Source organism: Ascaphus truei, chromosome 21 (genome assembly GCF_040206685.1).
Source record: "Ascaphus truei isolate aAscTru1 chromosome 21, aAscTru1.hap1, whole genome shotgun sequence".
In the NCBI taxonomy this organism is placed as follows: Eukaryota; Metazoa; Chordata; class Amphibia; order Anura; family Ascaphidae; genus Ascaphus; species Ascaphus truei.
In genome coordinates, this window is record NC_134503.1 from 8,552,399 (window position 1) to 8,575,730 (window position 23,332).

The 23,332-nt window shown below is 47.6% G+C and overlaps 1 protein-coding gene across 8 annotated transcripts in view; it reads left to right on the forward strand.

Annotated features, from left to right (window-relative positions):
• Positions 1 to 23,332, forward strand: part of GPSM1 (G protein signaling modulator 1) — a 150,822-nt gene that overhangs the window by 111,759 nt on the left and 15,731 nt on the right. The window contains exon 1 of one of the 8 annotated variants that reach the window (XM_075578869.1): positions 18,200 to 18,370. The exons of 6 other annotated variants lie outside the window; for them this stretch is intronic. The gene's annotated coding sequence lies outside the window, so the exon portion shown is untranslated. Of the gene's footprint in view, positions 1 to 18,199; positions 18,471 to 23,332 lie in introns of those variants that run through there. One more of the 8 variants, XM_075578868.1, reaches the window with a different exon arrangement.

Here is a 23,332-nt window from a genome sequence, read left to right on the forward strand (position 1 = left end):
TGTTCGTCCCCACTACCATCGACGGATGCTCAGCATTCTGTGAGCCGTACAAAACACTGTGTAATAGTGAGATCTCCCAGAGGGTGGGGGAAAACCTGTTACATACTGTATATTTTATTGATAGCTCAGAACATCACTTCCTCATGCTTTACTTCAAAATAAATGATCGCCCCTACATGACCTCTCTCTGTTCTGGCCTTTCTTCCTATCCCGGAGAACTGATCTTGGCTGTGTTTGATATAGTGCCCACTGAATTCCAAGTCCCCCGATGGCCGCCTTCTGGATTGGCACCCTACATTGCTGTTCTACGCAGTAACACGTTCCAGGTCCCCGCCGGCAGTGATAAGCACATCGAACCAACTACATCGTGTGCCATGACACAGCCTTAATGTCTCGCCACCATCACATACTCCATCAGTTTAACAGTTCCTAAAAATATCGACGGAAAATGTATTTTTTTTTTTTTGCAGTGCCTCAAAAATCTGGCTGCCACTATGAAGCCCTTTGCTATGGCGTTGCCCGTTCCTCTGGCAGCAGTGAGGTTAAATTACAAAAGGCACATTTTAAGCCGATGCCAACCATCACACTCCAGCTCTGGCGGTAATGGCCATTCAAGTCTATGGAAATTACCATCGGTTCTAGAGGTGACATTGCATCTCAATTTTAAGAATTCCTGACTGCTGCTTTGCTGCGTGGGTATATGGGAGCGCGGGATAAGCGGGTATATGGGAGCGCGGGATAAGATGGTATATGGGAGCGTGGGATAAGCGGGTATATGGGAGCGTGGGATAAGCTGGTATATGGGAGCGCGGGATACGCTGGTATATGGGAGCGCGGGATAAGCTGGTATATGGGAGCGCGGGATAAACTGGTATATGGGAGCGCGGGATAAACTGGTATATGGGAGCGTGGGATACGCTGGTATATATGGGAGCGTGGGATACGCTGGTATATGGAAGCGTGGGATAAACTGGTATATATGGGAGCGCGGGATAAGCTGGTATATGGGAGCGTGGGATAAGCTGGTATATGGGAGCGTGGGATAAGCTGGTATATGGGAGCGCGGGATAAACTGGTATATGGGAGCGCGGGATAAGCTGGTACTGTATATGGGAGCGTGGGATAAGCAGGTATATGGGAGCGTGGGATAAGCTGGTATATGGGAGTGTGGGATAAGCTGGTATATGGGAGCGTGGGATATGCTGGTATATGGGAGCGCGGGATAAACTGGTATATGGGAGCGCGGTATACGCTGGTATATGGGAGCGTGGGATACGCTGGTATATGGGAGCGCGGGATAAGCAGGTATATGGGAGCGCGGGATAAGCTGGTATATGGGAGCGTGGGATAAGCTGGTATATGGGAGCGCGGTATACGCTGGTATATGGGAGCGTGGGATACGCTGGTATATGGGAGCGCGGGATAAGCAGGTATATGGGAGCGCGGGATAAGCTGGTATATGGGAGCGTGGGATAAGCTGGTATATGGGAGCGTGGGATAAGCAGGTATATGGGAGCGCGGGATAAGCTGGTATATGGGAGCGCGGGATAAGCTGGTATATGGGAGCGTGGGATAAGCAGGTATATGGGAGCGCGGGATAAGCTGGTATATGGGAGCGTGGGATAAGCTGGTATATGGGAGCGCGGGATACGCTGGTATATGGGAGCGCGGGATAAGCAGGTATATGGGAGCGCGGGATAAACTGGTATATGGGAGCGTGGGATAAGCAGGTATATGGGAGCGCGGGATAAACTGGTATATGGGAGCGTGGGATAAGCTGGTATATGGGAGCGTGGGATAAGCAGGTATATGGGAGCGCGGGATAAGCTGGTATATGGGAGCGCGGGATAAGCTGGTATATGGGAGCGCGGGATAAGCTGGTATATGGGAGCGCGGGATAAGCTGGTATATGGGAGCGCGGGATAAGCTGGTATATGGGAGCGCGGGATAAGCTGGTATATGGGAGCGCGGGATACGCTGGTATATGGGAGCGTGGGATACGCTGGTATATGGGAGCGTGAGATAAGCAGGTATATGGGAGCGCGGGATAAACAGGTATATGGGAGCGCGGGATAAGCAGGTATATGGGAGCGCGGGATAAGCAGGTATATGGGAGCGCGGGATAAGCAGGTATATGGGAGCGTGGGATAAGCAGGTATATGGGAGCGTGGGATACGCTGGTATATGGGAGCGCGGGATAAGCAGGTATATGGGAGCGCGGGATACGCTGGAATATGGGAGCGCGGGATAAGCAGGTATATGGGAGCGCGGGATAAGCTGGTATATGGGAGCGCGGGATAAGCAGGTATATGGGAGCGTGGGATAAGCAGGTATATGGGAGCGTGGGATACGCTGGTATATGGGAGCGCGGGATAAGCAGGTATATGGGAGCGCGGGATACGCTGGAATATGGGAGCGCGGGATAAGCAGGTATATGGGAGCGCGGGATAAGCTGGTATATGGGAGCGCGGGATAAGCTGATATATGGGAGCGCGGGATAAGCTGGTATATGGGAGCGCGGGATAAGCTGGTATATGGGAGCGCGGGATAAGCTGGTATATGGGAGCGCGGGATAAGCTGGTATATGGGAGCGCGGGATAAGCTGGTATATGGGAGCGCGGGATAAGCTGGTATATGGGAGCGCGGGATAAGCTGGTATATGGGAGCGCGGGATAAGCTGGTATATGGGAGCGCGGGATAAGCTGGTATATGGGAGCGCGGGATAAGCTGGTATATGGGAGCGCGGGATACGCTGGTATATCGGAGCGCGGGATAAGCTGGTATATGGGAGCGCGGGATAAGCTGGTATATGGGAGCGTGGGATAAACTGGTATATGGGAGCGTGGGATAAGCTGGTATATGGGAGCGTGGGATAAGCTGGTATATGGGAGCGTGGGATAAGCTGGTATATGGGAGCGTGGGATAAGCTGGTATATGGGAGCGCGGGATAAACTTGTATATGGGAGCGCGGGATAAGCTGGTATATGGGAGCGCGGGATAAGCTGGTATATGGGAGCGCGGTATACGCTGGTATATGGGAGCGCGGTATAAGCTGGTATATGGGAGCGCGGGATAAGCAGGTATATGGGAGCGCGGGATAAGCTGGTATATCGGAGCGCGGGATAAACTGGTATATGGGAGCGCGGGATAAGCTGGTATATCGGAGCGCGGGATAAGCTGGTATATGGGAGCGCGGGATAAGCAGGTATATGGGAGCGCGGGATAAGCTGGTATATGGGAGCGCGGGATACGCTGGAATATATGGGAGCGTGGGATACGCTGGTATATGGGAGCGTGGGATAAGCTGGTATATGGGAGCGCGGGATAAGCTGGTATATGGGAGCGCGGGATAAGCTGGTATATGGGAGCGTGGGATAAGCTGGTATATGGGAGCGTGGGATAAGCTGGTATATGGGAGCGTGGGATAAGCTGGTATATATGGGAGCGTGGGATAAGATGGTATATGGGAGCGCGGGATACGCTGGAATATGGGAGCGTGGGATAAACAGGTATATGGGAGCGCGGGATAAGCTGGTATATGGGAGCGCGGGATAAGCTGGTATATGGGAGCGCGGGATAAGCTGGTATATGGGAGCGTGGGATAAGCTGGTATATGGGAGCGCGGGATAAGCTGGTATATGGGAGCGCGGGATAAGCTGGTATATGGGAGCGCGGGATAAGATGGTATATGGGAGCGTGGGATAAACTGGTATATGGGAGCGCGGGATAAGATGGTATATGGGAGTGTGGGATAAGCTGGTATATTGGAGCGTGGGATAAGCTGGTATATGGGAGCGCGGGATAAACTGGTATATGGGAGCGCGGGATAAGCTGGTATATATGGGAGCGCGGGATAAGCTGGTATATGGGAGCGCGGGATAAACTGGTATATGGGAGCGTGGGATAAGCTGGTATATGGGAGCGCGGGATAAGCTGGTATATGGGAGCGCGGGATAAGCTGGTATATGGGAGCGCGGGATAAGCTGGTATATGGGAGCGCGGGATAAGCTGGTATATGGGAGCGCGGGATAAGCTGGTATATGGGAGCGCGGGATACGCTGGTATATCGGAGCGCGGGATAAGCTGGTATATGGGAGCGCGGGATAAGCTGGTATATGGGAGCGTGGGATAAACTGGTATATGGGAGCGTGGGATAAGCTGGTATATGGGAGCGTGGGATAAGCTGGTATATGGGAGCGTGGGATAAGCTGGTATATGGGAGCGCGGGATAAACTGGTATATGGGAGCGCGGGATAAGCTGGTATATGGGAGCGCGGGATAAGCTGGTATATGGGAGCGCGGTATACGCTGGTATATGGGAGCGCGGTATAAGCTGGTATATGGGAGCGCGGGATAAGCAGGTATATGGGAGCGCGGGATAAGCTGGTATATCGGAGCGCGGGATAAGCTGGTATATCGGAGCGCGGGATAAGCTGGTATATCGGAGCGCGGGATAAGCTGGTATATGGGAGCGCGGGATAAGCAGGTATATGGGAGCGCGGGATAAGCTGGTATATGGGAGCGCGGGATACGCTGGAATATATGGGAGCGTGGGATACGCTGGTATATGGGAGCGTGGGATAAGCTGGTATATGGGAGCGCGGGATAAGCTGGTATATGGGAGCGCGGGATAAGCTGGTATATGGGAGCGTGGGATAAGCTGGTATATGGGAGCGTGGGATAAGCTGGTATATGGGAGCGTGGGATAAGCTGGTATATATGGGAGCGCGGGATAAGATGGTATATGGGAGCGCGGGATACGCTGGAATATGGGAGCGTGGGATAAACAGGTATATGGGAGCGCGGGATAAGCAGGTATATGGGAGCGCGGGATAAGCTGGTATATGGGAGCGCGGGATAAGCTGGTATATGGGAGCGTGGGATAAGCTGGTATATGGGAGCGCGGGATAAGCTGGTATATGGGAGCGCGGGATAAGCTGGTATATGGGAGCGCGGGATAAGATGGTATATGGGAGCGTGGGATAAACTGGTATATGGGAGCGCGGGATAAGATGGTATATGGGAGTGTGGGATAAGCTGGTATATTGGAGCGTGGGATAAGCTGGTATATGGGAGCGCGGGATAAACTGGTATATGGGAGCGCGGGATAAGCTGGTATATATGGGAGCGCGGGATAAGCTGGTATATGGGAGCGCGGGATAAGCTGGTATATGGGAGCGTGGGATAAGCTGGTATATGGGAGCGCGGGATAAGCTGGTATATGGGAGCGCGGGATAAGCTGGTATATGGGAGCGCGGGATAAGCTGGTATATGGGAGCGCGGGATAAGCTGGTATATGGGAGCGCGGGATAAGCTGGTATATGGGAGCGTGGGATAAGCAGGTATATGGGAGCGCGGGATAAGATGGTATATGGGAGCGCGGTATACGCTGGTATATGGGAGCGTGGGATAAGCAGGTATATGGGAGCGTGGGATAAGCTGGTATATGGGAGCGTGGGATAAGCAGGTATATGGGAGCGTGGGATAAGCTGGTATATGGGAGCGTGGGATAAGCTGGTACATGGGAGCGTGGGATAAGCTGGTACATGGGAGCGTGGGATAAGCTGGTACATGGGAGCGCGGGATAAGCTGGTATATCGGAGCGCGGGATACGCTGGTATATGGGAGCGTGGGATAAGCTGGTACATGGGAGCGCGGGATAAGCTGGTATATCGGAGCGCGGGATACGCTGGTATATGGGAGCGTGGGATAAAGTGGTATATCTGAGCGCTTTACTGGCAATCTAAAATATATTGCAAAGGGGTAAACTCCATGCTTTCCCTATTGTTCGAGGTCCCTAGTGTGTAGACATTGTGCCCTTGGTGTAAAACAGACACTGGTGGTTTTCGGCGCCAGCAGGCTGCAGATAACAGGGCCAAGGTAAACCGGCACAGCGTTAAAACCGCGCTGAAGGTTATATTGATACAGCTTTATCTTGATGGTGTTATCAGTGAGCTGCCATTCATCTGAATTTCGTTTTTTTTTGCTGTGTTAAAGGACAAAAGTATTAGTGGCGCGCAGCTTCCTGCAAGGCCAGTGGTATTTAATGAGGCGAGGAACGGCCCCGGCGTCTGTATAAGAACAACTTCACAAGGACGTAACGTTGCGGCCTCACCTCTGCCGAGGTTGGTATTGAGATTAAGGCAGATTGCTGTGCAGGACGCGATTTTCGCACCGTTTGAGGAATTGCTGCAGAGCGAGGCATTTTCACGATTTTAACCTCTTCACTCTAGTCCTCAAGGGCCACCAACAGGTCAGGTTTTTCAGGATATCCCTGCTTCAGCACAGGTGGCTCAGTCAAAGACTGGGCCACTGATTGAGCCACTTGTGCCGAAAGCAGGGATATCCTGAAAACCTGACCTGTTGGTGGCCCTTGAGGACTGGAGTTGGCCACTCCTGAGCATGACACGTGATTTTAACCCCCTGGCTGCCAGAGCAATGTTTTGCAGGCCTCTCTTCCCGTACATATAAATACACAGAACACAAATCGCCTTTTATTCCTGATCCATCCTGTATTTTTGCTCTAATTTTCTTGGGAATTGGAACCAATTTCTGAGTGTTATTGTTAACAAACCAATTTGTCCGTCACTATCTCCCCACAGAAATGCACACACAGCTGCTTTGTCCTGATAAGCCTGTGGCTCCTGCCCTTTTGTTTTAAGTTACTGGCCGTCGCTGTACCAAAACGCCTGGTGTTCGTTACAACATGCAACCCCTGAAAGTAGCTGTTTTTCTCCCTCCCTGCTCCCCCCTTTTTGTTTTTACCAAACATAGGAACCAGGGGTCCCCCAGAGCTGAACCCCGTTATTTGCAACTCCAGCGAGCCCCTTGTTCACGTGATCCAAAGGCCTTGCCGGTACATACTGGGGTTTTTAACCCCCTGCAGGATGCGGGCTAATAAAGATTCTTCCTTTTGGCCCAAGCGAACCGCCATTTTCTTTCCCCTGGAGGGGACCGGAATGCGGTACTTTCACTGGTGTCTCTGGAAAGCCAACGGGTCGCCATAGCTGAAATAGCGTTTTCCCCATGTTCGGGGTGACGAACTAGCGCTTTAAAGGTGTAGTCCCAGGTAGGACTTGGTAGACCTAACAAAGTACAGCTCAACCCCGCTATAACGCGATCCGTTACAACGCGAAGCCGCTTATAACGCGATGCAAGCGTGGCTCCCAATTTTCGTATGTATGAATACTTTACAACACGATTACTGGTATCTTAAATACTTTATTGTACAATTCATACAATTGTACGTTATTTCTAACGCGATCCGCTTATATCGCAATGGGATTCTTTGGACCCCAAGTTATAAGGGGGTTGAGCTGTGTTCTTTCTGTATTCTGTATTCTTTATAGAGACCCATCTCTCTATCTTGGCAAACCTTTGTTTCGGTCAGCTTGGGAGATAAACGGTTCTCTTTGGCCAATACCACTTCAGGAAAGAGAGGGGGGGGGGGGAAACCTATTTCATCGCTGTAAAAATGAAATGTAAGAAAAATGTAGGATTTTGTTTCCCTAGCAACCAGTGATGTCATCCCCTGCAGGGGTGCAACACCCATATAAGCAAAAAATAGCGCAGGCTTAAATTCCAGCAAGATATAACTGTATTATTAGCATGTGTGGGTCTGTGTGTGTCAGTGTACACGCATGTGTGTGTATAATTAGATATATTTATCTGTTTGTGTCCTGTATGTGCATCAATGTGTTATTCTGCATGTAACGGGACTTACGCAGGGTGGTCAAACGGAATCCTACCCGACATCTGGGGTCAGCACCTTATTAAAGCTGGTCACTGATGCGTTGCTGGCCGCTCTGGCAGTAAAGGGGTTAAGATATAGGTGTTCAAACTATTTCCCCTCGCCTGACTCCCCTGGTTCCAGTTTTTTTAAACGTGTCATCATTGGATCGTCTGTATTGGTTTCAACTTCAATAAAATGTCAGAAACGCTCAGAGGGTAATTATTAAGATTATTAATTTAAAAATAAAAAAATGGTTCCAAATATTAGTTAAAAATAAACGTCACAATTATCCTTGGCCAATAGTCCAAACGCTGTTAGTGGTGCAGCTGTCTTCATGTTTTATATCACATATTACAGCTGTGACGCGCTATGCACATAGATGGCGCCATATATAAATAAAGATATACATGCATGTACGATGCTCTCCTGCAAAGGCTGTATGTGTGTGTGTATATGTATATATATATATATATACAGTGTTCGACAAACCTATACATTTGCTCGCCCCGGGCGAGTGGATTTAACCCCCGGGCGAGTAAATATTGGCCCAAGCAGCACACGTTTGGTACTAGGTGGCGAGTAGATTTTTTGGTGATTTGTCAACCACTGTATATATATATATATGCAGTGGTCGACAAATCACCAAAAAATCTACTCGACGAACAAAAAAATCTACTCGCCACCTAGTACCACACATGTGCTGCTTCGGCCAATAGGTGCTCGCCACGATGTTAAATCCACTCGCCCGGGGCGGGCAAATGTATAGGTTTGTCGAACACTGTATATATGTATGTATATATGTATATATATATATATGTGCAGTGTTCGACAAACCTATACATTTGCTCGCCCCGGGCGAGTGGATTTAACCCCCGGGCGAGTAAATATTGGCCCAAGCAGCACACGTTTGGTACTAGGTGGCGAGTAGATTTTTTTGTGTGGCGAGTAGATTTTTTGGTGATTTGTCAACAACTGTATATGTGTGTGTATTGTGTATATATGTATGTGTGTGTGTATATATATGTAGAATCCACAGAAGCAGCCGGCACTCCACTTGCAAGTAGAAAAAATTGGGTGCTTGTCCCATAAAGCAATAATAAACCATACAATACCGTTTGAAGCACGAGATCAGGAGACAGCACTCTGGTAAGTTTGATCACAAGTTTTTGTATTGAAAAAGACACACAAACCGACATTTTGGTCCACCAGTGGGGGGAGAAAGGTCCCACTGGGGACCGAAACGTCGGTTTATGTGTCTTTTTCAATACAAAAACTTGTGATCAAACTTAACAGAGTGCTGTCTCCTGATCTCGTGCTTCAAACGGTATTGTATGGTTTATGTGTGTATATATAATATATATATAGTGAATAAATGAGAACAAGGCACTCCGTCAGGTAAACAAAGGTGGGTGCAAATCCTGTATGAACAAAATAGGCAATATGATACCGTATGAGCGAATATCAGAGGCAGCACTCCAACAAGTAGTCAAAAAAGAATTAGTGAGACATCATATCCAACGTTTCGGTCCTACACACGGGACCTTTCTCAAGGTGATGTACATACAGAGTGCAATAGAACACATACTGTATAAATACCCAACCAAACCATGACAAACAGGTGCAACACATAATTTAATTCAAACAATAACTTACTTGCTAAATGCAGGACACTCCCATTGCTGCTAGACCGTGTATCATTGCGTTTCAGTTAACGCTTGACGGTTAATAATATATATTATAGGCGTATGTAACAGTTACAGACCAGGTTAAATGTGAGTCAGCTTTAGTTTTGAAAGAACTTAGACTGATGGTGGCTGTGAGAGTCTCCGGTAGACTGTTCCAGTTTTGGGGTGCACGGTAAGAGGAGGAGGAACGTCCGGATACTTTGCTGAGCCCTGGGACCATGAACAGTCTTTTGGAGTCAAATCTCGGGTGATAAGAGCTGCGTGTGGTAGGGGTGAGGAGCTTGTTCAGATAGACGGGTAGCTTGCCCAGAAAGTATTTGAAGGCAAGACAAGAAAGATGAACTTTGCGCCTAGACTCAAGTGGGGACCAATCTCGTTCTTTGGGCATTTCGCAGTGATGTGTGTTGTAGTTGCATTGCAGAGGGTATCAAGTTTGCCAAGGTGCGTTTTGGGGTGCTGTGTCATATACTATGTCCCCATAGTCTATAATTGGCATCAGCATCTGCTGTGAGATACGCTTTCTGACCAACGTAGAGAGGAGTTGTTCCTATATTGTACACCTAGATTGGCATAGGTTTTGGATATCAGGGTATCAATGTGTAGCCCAAATATTAAATGGGAGTCAAACCATATACCCAAATATTTGAAATTAGTAACAAGGGCTAGGATAGTATTAGAGTTGGTTCTGAGCTGGAGCTCATTCATTGGTCGTTTTAGAAATGTAGCCTTGGTCCCACATACCGTTGTTACAGTCTTGTCAGTGTTTTAAAAACCAGTTTGTTTTGGGAAATCCAATTTTCAAGTCTCAAAGTCAGACTGAAGTACGTGTCCAAGGTCAGAGAGGCTATGGCTGTGTGCATATAAGATTGTGTCATCTGCATACATGTGTATTGAAGCTCCCTCACAAGCTATAGGAAGATCATTGATTAACACTGAGAAGAGTTTGTATGTGTGTGTATCTATATATCTATATCTCCATTCGCTTACAAATGCGTTTTAATATGAAAAACACATTGCACTTGGCTGCCTGGCCAACTACAATGAAATTATAAGTTGATACTTCAAGACCGTTTGCGCGCCACCCTTTGAAGTGCCCGGCTATAAACTACATAGGTTTGTTCAATTAATTGCACCTATCACTTTTCCCATACTGTATGTGAGTGTGGTGGAACCTGGAGATGTATACCATGTATGTACAAGACTTGTGTTGCTCTAATTAAAGCCATATTCTAATACACTGTATTGCAATCTGCCTACAATACAGATACAACACAATGAGATATAGGGGCCTATGCAGAGAGCAGCGCTAGAATAAATTGGAGAGTTTAAGAAAAAGTAGCTTTAATGGAGAGTTTTATTCTCCACTAGCTGAGAGACCCGGCGTTGCCCGGGATGTGAACCGTGCTCACACTGACACACACTGCTCATTGTTCACACTACACACTGCACACTGCACACACACTGCTCATTGGTCGCACTGACGCACACTGCGCACACACAGCTCACAGTGACACACACTGCACACTGCACACACACTGGTCACACTGACACACCCTGCACACTGCACACACACTGCTCACTGCACACACACTGCTCACTGCACACACACTGCTCACTGCACACACACACACATACACAGCTCATTGCTCACACTGACATACAGCACACTGCACACACACTGACACACACTGCATACTGCACACACACTGCTCATTGGTCACACTGCACACACTGACACACTGCTCATTGCTCACACTGCACACAGTGCACACACACTGCTCATTGCTCACACTGCACACACTGCACACACACTGCTCACACTGCACACACAGTGGTCATTGCTCACACTGCACACACTGACACACTGCTCATTGCTTATTGCTCACACTGCACAGTGCACCACACACACACACACACACAGTTACAGACAATCCCAGACAGTTACACACACTCACACACAGTCACACACACTTACACAAACTTTCACAGTTTCAAACAGTTTCACACAGTCATAGACACTTACACAGACTTACACACACTCACACTCTCACACTGTGAAACACTTACACACACTGTCACACACAGTTACACACAGTCACACACAGTCACAGACACTTACACACAGTTTCACACAGTCACAGACACTCACACACAGTCTCGCACAATTACACACACCAGCACCAACACCCGCTCCCCCCCCCTCCTCCTGCGCAGGCAGCGGGGACAACGGTGGGGAGAAGGTGAAGCGGGGAACGGAGGGGCATCCCCCCTCCCATCTCACGTCCCGCGGCCTGTCACGCAGTGACAGGGGGGAGCCGGGAGCGGCATCCCCCCTCCCATCTCACGTCCCGCGGCCTGTCACGCGGTGACAGGGGGGAGCCGGGAGCGGAGGGGCATCCCCCCTCCCATCTCACGTCCCGCGGCCTAGGGGGGAGCCGGGACCGGAGGGGCATCCCCCCTCCCATCTCACGTCCCGCGGCCTGTCACGCGGTGACAGGGGGGAGCCGGGAGCGGAGGGGCAAGAGCAGCACGTAGCATGTGGAGGGGGGGGGAGCTCACCCGTCCTGCCGCTGCCTCACTGATCCGGCCGCTGCCTCACTCATCCGGCCGCTCCCACGTGGATGTGAGGCGGGAGGCCGCGTGTTGTGGCCGCTCCCCCGCGTGTGTCCCGGGCGCTCGCTCCGCTCCCCCGCTGACTGTAGCGGCGCCGGGGTGTGAGCTTGGGGGGGGATGAGCTTGGGGGGGGATGAGCTTGGGGGGGGGGTGAGGTGTGTGTGAGCTTTGGGGGGGTGGGAATGTGTGTGTGTGTGTGTGTACACGGGACTCCGGGTAAGTTCGGGCACAGGGAGGGTGGGGTGGTGTGTGGAAGTTGAGGTGCGGTCCAGCTGACTGGGGAGAGTGAGGGGCACCCGGGAGGGGATTGTGTGTGTGTGTGTGTGTGTGTCCGTCCGTGTCTGTGTGTCTGTGTGTGTGTCTGTGTGTCTGTGTGTGTGTGTGTCCCTATGTGTCCTTTGGCCCGTCACTCCGCCTCAGGCCAATGAGAGGTGTGTGGGGGCGGGCCAAGGGACCAATGAGATTTCCCCTAGGGACACCGGACATCCAGGCATACAATGCTTTCAATTATATAGTATAAGATATGCAGAAATTGGCGAAATCCGCTATTTTTAGCATTACTGCATGTGGAGAATTGTAAATGAGGAGATGCGCGCAGCTGAAAGGGAGAAAAAAAAAATCGCGCATTTTTTTTTCCCCTATAGCCGGCGAGCTCCTGCTTCTTGCCAACTTTAGTTGGCGGAGAAAATTGGAGAAAATCGCGCCAAAAACAGCCGCTAGATGGCGAGCGCGCCTTTCTGAATTCGGATATTTTTCAGACTGGCGAGATGTAGTTTCTCGCCAGCCGCGCGGCGAGATTTTCAAATAGGAAAAAAGCGCCATATTTTTTTCTAACTCGCCATTTTCAGCTGTTTTTAGCGCGATTTTCTCCGGAAAATGGCGAGATTGCAAATAGCGCTGCTCTCTGCATGATGCCCTAAGTCCTAGTAAAGTAACGCTGTTCGAGTTTTGCTAGAGCAGGGGAGGGAAATTCCAGCCCTCTTCAACGGAGCCATGGATTGAGCCACATGCGCTGAACCAGGTCTATCCTGAAAACCTGACCTGTTGGTGGCCCTTGAGGGCTGGAATTGGCCACTCCTGTGCTAGAGCATTTGCTGTATCTCCCTTCAAAGGAGGTGATAACGAGCACCAGCATGAACCCTCACATGTCTCTAGCACTGAAAGACGGTTACATTTGTGCGTATAAAATATTGACCCATTCTGACTCTACTAGAAACATTCTGGCAACTCGGCGGGACTTACAAGTTCGGTTTCCTTTCCTCCTTTGGCCCTGTCATGTTGGGGTTAATGGGCAACTTGTGGAAAAAGTCGTCTCCTAATTATGCATTAAAGGACATTTGTTTTCATCTGCTTTATTGCCTGTTTTTCCTGTTTAAAATGATGTTTTCAGGTTTCTTTCCATTGACTTAATTTGGAATTGTCCGGCTGAGTTAACTTGCGGCGGGCACAGCAAGTCCAATGGGGACAAAACATCCAGTAAAAGGATGAGGTTTGTGGCCTGGTGTGTATAATTGCCCCGTGTAATGCTGTAATTGCACCTGGTAAGTTACAGGCTTGAGGGAACACACAGACCATTAGAGAGCAGGTGCAAACACTTAAACCCTTCTTTTTATTGTTATTATTTGCTTGTTCACAATGCTTCACACCTCTTTGCTTTCAGGGGAACCGTTGCTAAATGAGGATGTCCTCCAAATGTAACTGGCACAAAGGGTGTCATTGGATTACTACCTGAGACAAAATCCTGTCCTGTATAGTTTGCAAATTCTTTGTGGGAAGCATATATTCAATACAACTTAAATACCAATATATTGTTGGATTTTTTTAAGTCACCATTTTTTTCAATCCAATTTCTTCTTTCACCAGAAGTTAAAATAAAACTACCAAAAAATAAATATATAGTGCAGAATATCCCAGTTGTACATTCTGCAATGGCCTGGAAAAGGGATATACAGTACAGGCATACCCCGGTTTAAGGACACTCACTTTAAGTACACTCGCGAGTAAGTACATCTCGCTCAATAGGCAAACGGCAGCTCACGCATGCGCCTGTCAGCACGTCCTGAACATCAATACTGTCTCCCTACCTGTACCGAAGCTGTGCGCAAGCGGGGAGACTATAGAGCCTGTTACACATGCGTTATTTACATCAGTTATGCACGTATGTGATGATTGCAGTACAGTACATGCATCGATAAGTTGGGAAAAGGTAGTGCTTCACTTTAAGTACATTTTTGCTTTACATACGTGCTCCGGTCCCATTGCGTACGTTAATGCGGGGTATGCCTGTATGTGTTGTTTTCCCAATTGAAATAGAACATTAAACCCCTATTTTGCATGCTGTGAAGCTATTTTCTTCTTGCTAAGGAAGATGCTATTCATTTCAATTTGGTCTTGGAGACGATTTAAACCAGGGATGGGGAAACTCCAGTCCTCAAGGGCCACCAACAGGTCAGGTTTTCAGGATATCCCTGCTTCCGCGACTGAGCCACTGATTGAGCCATCTGTGCTGAAGCTGGGACTGATTGGCACCTGAGCTGAAGCAGGGATATCCTGAAAACCCTGACCTGTTGGTGGTCCTTGAGGTTCTGCAGTCGCCCACCCCTGATTTAAGCACATCCAGTGGTCATTTCCGAGTCCTGTCTTTGCCCTTGTCCAATGACAGAAACGTCACTGCAGTGAGGGCTGACGGGTGAATATGGTCTTTGTGATATACTGCAGGGCCTCCTGGGAAATGTAAAGCTTGTCACACATTCCTACCTTAGGGCTTCATGGGAAATGTCTTGCCATACACTGCAGCCACAGGAAAATGTCTCCAGAGTCTCCCTGATGAGAAAAGGAAGCCGTAATACATCGCTAGAAGAGGCAGCTGCTAACCTTTCGGGAGATGGCTGTCTTAACCCCGTGGTTTCTTGCAACAAACTGCACCCCCTGCCTGCCCCCTCCTAGAGATCTGTGGGCCGCTCTGGTATCATTTTGCTCATTTGTACTTTCATTTGGCAAAATGCTGGGGGCTGCGTGTTTTGTTGATGGAAAATGGGATGAAATGTTTCCCATTGGCAAATGTTTTGTTCACTTTATTCATAACAAAGGTATTGTAGGTCACATGAGAAATGTGACCTGCACATCAGGGTTATATGACCCTGCAACTTTTTTTTGGGGGGGGGGGGGGGCGCATGTTTTTTTACACACACGTGGCAGAGTTTGGGAACTTTAGCAAACAGCGGTACCCCTACTCATGCTTAGCAACATGCATTGTGGGTATTACAGATGCAACCTGTGGTCTCTCTATTTCATGTTTGAATGATTTTATCAAAACAGGACAATATATTGTACTCCAGTCCTCAAGACCGCCCAACAGGTCAGGTTTTCAGGATATCCCTGCTTCAGCACAGGTGGCTCAATCAGTCCCTGCTTCAGCACTGATGACTGAGCCAGTGATTGAGCCACCTGTGCTGCAGCTGGGATATCCTGAAAATCTGACCTGTTGGGGGGATCTTGAGGTCTGGGGTTGAGCACTCATGTAATAGATGAATTTGAGTGTTTATTTGTAAAGCGCCAGCGTATGCCGCAGCCCGGTACAATTTGGGGCACAGAGTTATGTAAAGTACATAAACAGAGTTGCATACCAAACCAGCACAGTGGATACAGAAGGTAATGAGGTGATATCTTAAAGTTTCACTCGAACAGCTAATTCGGTCTTTAGAACAATTGCCATATTAAACACTGTAATCTGAGCAGATGCTGTGCTGTAAAAAGCTACTGGTTGCAAAGGAAAATGAATTCCTGGCTTATCTTCACTGATTATACCATTGAATTCTGTGTGAAGTTCATAATTACAGAGCAGTTTTGTGGCAGGAATAGAGACGTCTATTAGAGTATCTTATTACTCTCTTATCGTGTCTTGGTACTCTCCTAGTGTCACAGTATCATGTGAGATACTATTCAGACGTCCTTGTCTTCAGCCGTAATCGGGGTTGCCACCTCTCCAGGTTTGACCCGGAGACTCCGGGTTTTGGCACTTGCCTCTGGGCTACGGGTTTGACCTGCCAATCTCTGGGTTGCGGTGTGCTGCGGCGGCGTCTCCTGCATTCTGTTACTTTCCTACAATTGCCCCCTCCAACTGCAATGAACATGGCTGTGCGGCCTCGACAAACGGCATTGTAGTGTCCCCTTGAACGTGGCAACGTGCAGCCATGTTCACTGCAGTTAGAGGGGGAGGTGCAGCCTTGATAAAGTACCCCTGTACGAAACGCGTAGGTGCGTTCTATCTGTCCTATTTTTGTTCCCTGTATGTGTTAGTTGGCAAAATACAAATTTGATACTACTGCGGAGTGGCCTGGTTTTGTTTTCCCTGCTTCACATTGCAGGGCGTCTGGAGCTGTGCTCTATCTACACCAACCACCCTCATTTTCTCCGGGTTGGCCTTTAGTAGAAGGTGGTAACCCTGGCAGTAATACTTGGAAAAGTGACGTAATTATATCCAGAAGATGATAATATTTTGGTGACTTGGTTCTTTCCGGTCACACAATAGTATAGGTCAAAATGTTGGGGGGGGGGGGGTTGACCCAACGACCCAACGACCCACTATCAGCATGCAGCCCATTTCGATAAAGACATTCTCAATGACTAAAAAAAATGTATCAAACACATTTAGTATGTACTGTACGCATCTATATCTATATATAGCGCCATCCGTGTACATAACACTTCACAGCAGTAATACACACGACATTATAATACAACACACAATGGGAATACGCGCTTCAGGCATAAGTAATAATAGGAAAAGGAGTCCCTGTCTGGAAGAGCTTACAATCTAAGTGGTAAGTAGGGAGAACTTTGAGACAGTAGGAGGGTGTTCTGGTAAGTGCTTCTGCAAGGGGCCAAGGTCAGTGCATATGAGATGTATAGTGTCAGCTAGTGGAGCTACCCATATGCTTCGTTAAAGACGTGTGTTTTAAGATGGCTCTTAAAGGTGGACAGAGAGGGTGCCAGTCGGATATTGAGGGGGAAGGACATTCCCATAATTGGTTGTCATTATTTCCTAATATTGGAATGCTAACTGGTTGGGATCTGCTTTACACAGTACTGAACGGGTTAACCTGATTTATGAATGGCAATGAAGCTATTGGCCATATAAAGAAGTTACTGGCTGTTCCAAGGACATTTCTCCTGGCGGAGTACAAGTGAAATATGCTGCAGGAATGCTGATCATTTCTATCTCCGTGTTTGAATGAAATTGTTTGTAATTTAATGAGACGGATTTAATTTTTGACAATGTTCGAGCCAGGATGGTGAACGTACAGTATGGATGCTGGTCAGTTACTTAAAAGTATATTGCCTGTGACGAGATCAAAAATAATTTCCCTTTGTTAGAATTGCTTTTAATGTTACGGTTTGAACCTGGTCGCACTGCACTGTGGCATCCTGCAGACATGTTCCGTTTCTGAGACGATATAGAAGTAGGTACGTCTCCCTAACGGGCCACCATTTTTTCCTAACTTTTAATTCCCTGGAACCAGGCCATTGTACATTAAACCCTTCTCCCTGCAAAGGAGACACCGGAATCCTGAGCACTTTTGACTAATCAAACCTTATGATGGGCAGATCAGCAGGAACCCAGCGGAATGATGGAGTGGCCAAGCGCTAATTATTATTTATGAACTGGGAGAACTGGTTTTCAGACCCGATGGAAGCTCTGTAGCAGAAATGGGTTTGTTTAAAGGAGCAAAGATGCATTTCATCGTTCCCTTAATATGGGTTTTCTTTTTCTTGCAAAAACTCCCCTTAAGGTTTTTTTTTGGGGGGGGGGGGGTTGGGTTAAATGTAACAATACTATTCAAATTAGGATTTGATTTGTGAGATGTATATGTATGTGTATATGTATATGTATATATATATATATGTATATATATATACACAATACACATACACATACACACACTCATACTGTGTATATATTGGAATTACATTGCTGCTACATTACTGAATTTAGCACTGAATGAGTTAAATACATTCCCTGGCTTATTACCATGTATACACATTGTGCATACATTGCTTTATTTGCACAGCTTGCAATTAAATAGGACATGGTGTGTACTTGCAGAGGGTGTGTGCCCAATTGTGTATTTGGTGAGGGTAATCTATATCTAGCGTATGTCCCCCTGGTTATATCCTCACCCAGCCTACAAAGCGGAGGCTGTCACTTTAAACCCAATCTCGGTACATAGCAGGTCACTGCCACTGTCTCTCTCACATGGCTGAGCACTGCATGTAAATCTTAGCTCCAGCACCAGTGGAACAGAAGATAAGCTGCCTGGTGTTACAGTGAGCAGACTGTGTCAGTCTCCCCACAATCACATCCTCCGTCAGAGGCTCTCCTCGTCTGATTTTTAGAGACCTTTCAGCCAAAGCTCTGGGAAGATGTGTAACCAGCTGTAGTAAGTACCAGTTATTCTGCTTGTATTATAGATTTGTGTCTTTTTTTGGGAAGGGTAGGCGGTAGATGACTGCTCATGGACCCTTTCTTGATTCAGCATGTCCAGCTTTGTAGGGTTTATCACTGGGGTTTATCTTATTTTATAGGGTTGTTGGTATATTGTTAGGTATTTTATGGTTTTATACACAAGGCTTCCTATTTATACGCCTACAAACTGTTTCATGCAGCAGGAATAGCAGCTATTTCAACCTTTTGCTTCTAGCGGACGTGTTTAAAAACTCCTGTTGTCCCAAAAACTTTTGAAAACACCATAGAAGTTAACTCCATCAAGTGACTTGTGTATCGCTATCGAATGGCACTGCAGGAGTTATTCCATAACAGAGTGGCCCGCTTTACAGTACTCTCCCGAAAAGAAAGAGAAGGACGGATGTTGGCAGGCAGTGTTGGGTTAACACACCTACTGAATCTTTTAAGAAAGGGTCTTGTATTTCCTTGCCTGCTCCGTTTCTGCATGACTTGGCCGAGATGGTGCCGGACATGGAAGGCTCGTCTCTCGCAAACTCCAATATTCTGCAAAGACTAATGGACAATTTATCAACCGTGGATATACTTAATCTCTGTCAAAGGAGCTTCTGTGTTTCTATTCTTTGGGCTTATGGTGCAGAGACGAGGGGGCAAAGCAGAGCATTTTGGAACCAGTTAGAAAAGAAATAGGAAATTATGTTATATTGGGATTGTGTGGTAGTGGTGGATAAAAAATAAAATGTTTGCATGCATCTTGGTAAGAAGTGCTTTTGACGTGGACCCAACATTGTGTTTGTAGTTCCATTGGAGCACATGTTTGATTATTCATGCGTTTTGCTAAAATTTGGTGTTGTGTAATAACCATCTTCAGGAAAAATAGTGCATGTGTATACACACACATATACACACACACACACCTTCAGCACAGATGGCTCCATCAGTGGCCCTGTGCTGAAGCTGGGATATCCTTAAAACCTGACCTGTTGGGAGGTGTCTTGAGGACTGGAGTTGAGAACCCCTGCTGTAGTTGAAGATTAAATTTTAAAAAAATCAGTAGGAACCATTTAAGCATAACCAGAGTGACCCCATTCACTCCTTACTGCCTGGGCCAGGGTTCGTTGACCGGGAGGAAGGGTCTTACTGAATGAAATCGGCCCTACCCGTGTGTGAATTTCACACCCACGCATATCTTTCCTCGTTTAGAGATGCTGAAGACTGTGACAGTAAAGTGAATTGTGCATTGATTATAGTGTGAGTATATAATGGATATTGAGTCAAGGAGGGACTAGTGTAAGGGAGGTGAGGATTGAAATCTTTGTTTGTGATGAGTATGTAAAGGACGGATATTAACTCCTTTTCTGCCAGGGAGGAGCCTGCAATGCATGGCAAAGTGATGCACCGTTGTCGCCCCTTACTTGGCCATTTAGGATGGGAGAGTGAGCTGTAATGTTCCCCACTATTTACAGGAGTTTGATGGCAGGCTGGTTATTTGATTTGATATCCACATGAAATTATTATCCCTCCATCCCTCCCACCCAAGTTTCGCTCCTTCTCCCAAGTCTCCCTCTCCCCATCATTCCCAAGTCTCGCTCTCCCCATCATTCCCAAGTCTCGCTCTCTCGCTCCCCCATCATCCCTTAAGTCTCGCTCGCTCCCTCTCTCCTTCCCCAAGTCGCTACCTGCAGACCGGAGGGGTGGGGTGGGGGGGGGGGGGGGGGGTCCGTCCTAGCGCTACGCTAGACACCAGAAGTTGTGACGGATTTCCAGGTCAGACCGCTGAGACAGGCCCACGCCCTCTGCCGCCGACATCTCACACTCTTCATTGAACCCCTTACCTCTGCGCCCCGGGCAGCTGCGCCGCTCACCCCCACCTCTAGTTCTGCCTCTCTATACGAGAGAGAGAGGGGGAAAGAGGGGGGGGGGAGAAGAGGGGGGGGGAATATATATTATTAATATTTTCTCGTAAGTGTGAGCCATTTAGTTAAATTTTTGGGCTAAAACATGTTAAGCTGCTGACACGTCAATCCGATTTCAGGAGAGCCTCATTCTGTTAAACAATGAGGCTTCTTTCATTTGTAAACCCAATTAGAGAGAGAGAGCATTACGAACATACTGCCGTTGTTAACACCGATCTGTAATGGTGTATTCCTCCATATTACACAGCATCATATGGGATTCTTGTAAACCACACAATGCTACATCCTCCCCACTAAATGCCACCAAGGTCATTACTGATCTGCTATCCGTGTCTTTCCCTGACCTTTACATTCATCTTTGTGGGATTCTTTGTTAATTAGCAGCCCCGCAATTATAATCCGTCACCCTGCAGACTGTGTGCGCTCTCCTAATTACATCGCAGCGTCAACTCTATCCTCTTTACTTCTAGGGGAACGAGAGGCTCGTTAAAAACATGTATACGTTTAGATGTATTGCGCCGTAAGGCGGGTCCTCAACTCCAGTCCTCAAGCCCGCCCCAACAGGTCAGGTTTTCAGGATATCCCTGCTTCAGCACAGGCGGCTCAGTCATTGACCGAGCCACCTGTGCTGAAGCAGGGATATCCTGAAAACCTGACCTGTGGGGGGGGGGGGGGGGTGTCTTGAGGACTGGAGTTAAACGCCTGCTTTAAAGTCTTTTTAAAAAATCCCTTCCATCTAATGCTTTTTTGTGCTGCGCTGTGGGAGGGGCCCACTGGCATCAAAACGCTTGTACTATAACTTTTTTCATATACAACATTCTTGGTGGGAGAACAAAAAAAAAAAACTAGTATGTTCTATCCAACCATATTCCCGATCATCAAATGTAATTATAGATCTGTTGCCTGCGCGTAGGAATGTAGTTTGACATCAAATAATGACTATTTGGCACATCTAGTATTGACCCTTTTCTCCCTGGGGTTTGAGTTGTACTGTGTGTCCTAAGCATTTAGAAATCTTTTATATTTACACAACTGACCTGGGAGTCTCCCTGATGCAGACACACACACAGTACAACACAAATAGGGTGTTTATCAGCTGGGTATAATGGAACATTGTGATCCCCTCCGATTATCCTCGCGCGCCCACTCTCTGATGAAGAATTGCTTCCTTGCAGGTATACCAATGTGTTGATGGCTGTGAAATCAAATGTCCCCAATGTTTAGCATATGGGCCACAAGTAGCTTTTAATGTAATCTAGTCCGATAAACACAGAATATGATGGCAGATAAGACCCCCGTGGCCCACCCGTTCTGCCCATTTTCCTACCTGCTGTAAAACCTCCGACCCCATGAGATCATTGGCTTTCTTTCATATTTAGTATAGCGTCGTGTCTATCCCAAGCATGGTTTCATTCCCTTACTGTATTAACACCTACCATCTCGTGGTAGCATACACGTGTGTGTGTGTGTGTTGTATATTTGTACCCTTTTTAAAGTGGCTTATGTTTGTGTCGCATTCCATATCGGACAAAGAGCATATTGTGCCGGAAATGTCACCATGATACACGCGCGTATTTTCCCTTATGTATGAATGAACTGGAGTTTTAATCGAGAGTGATGACGGGGATGCTACTCTACGAGGTGTGTGTCTGTGTATATGTGTATATATACACACGCACATGTTGACATAAATATTACATGACAATTTTTTCCCATTTTTATAATGTTCTATATATTTAATGAGCATTATAAAAATAGAAAATTATTGCCATACACACACTGCCCACCCTGCCCTTGGATTTTCAGTCCTGCAAGCCGGCTTGCTTGCTCGCTCGCTGTGAACAAATGAAATTCCTTCTGGGATGTTTTCACATTGAAGAACATGTTCTCTGTCTCCAGCACACATCTGAACCCATCCATGTCCAAGCTTCATTGCCTCGGCTTTCATTTAACATTTATAGCAACCTTCTCAAAGCATCAGCCCGCCGCTGGCTCTAATGAAGTTCTGTGACCTGGTAACGCCTGTACAACCTCTTTCAGCCAGCGCTTCCACCGGCCTGGCTTTCATTAGCCATCGTTTGGCTCCATTCACAGCATTTAGTGGCTTAAAAGGCTGGCAGACGAACAGATCCTTGTGGTTCAGGGTCACTAGTTACAACCTGCAATGGAAGCGACCAGCAGCCCGATCGATATATGTAATTGTAGAATGGCAGCTCGCATTGGAGATCATAAAGTGAAAGGTGTATATATCTGTAGCTGGTGAAAGGGGTGGAGCTCTCACTTAGGCCCATGTTCCAGTAGTGAGAAATGGCTAACAACCATGACCGGAATCCTCGCCACCAGGTGTGATGCCCGATGTACATTTCGCTTTGTCAAGGGACCCCCTTCAGGCGCCACACCTGGTTTGCGAGACTTCCTGTCATGGTTGTGCTGATGGTCACACGTGTCTACAACAATACGGAGACCATGTGACTTGCTCTTCCCAGCAGGAGGCCCTCTCCAAAAGTATTAGCGAGCGGCCCTCATGGCCGGTTGCTATAGATATTCTTCTCTGCTGCAGTTGCTTCGGGACTTTAGTACTACGGTACTTTTGGGACATTATACATTCTTGAATGGTCTATACAGAAAAATGAATAACTCTGTCTATATTAGTGCGTCATTCTTTCTTCATTTAATTATAACACCTTTTTTGTACTTGTATAGTGCAGACAATGTGTACAGCGCTGTACATAGAACTTTGCAGGCACAATGCCTACCTGCCCTGATTAGTAGCTTACAATGTAATGGTACCCGAAGCAGGAGAATAAAAGACTTGGCCAAGATCACAGGGAGAGCAGCCTGAAATCAAACCAGTTCACCTGCTTCTAATGCAGTAACATTCACCTCCAAGCTCCTGCATGTCGGCAGGATGTCCTCTATCGCC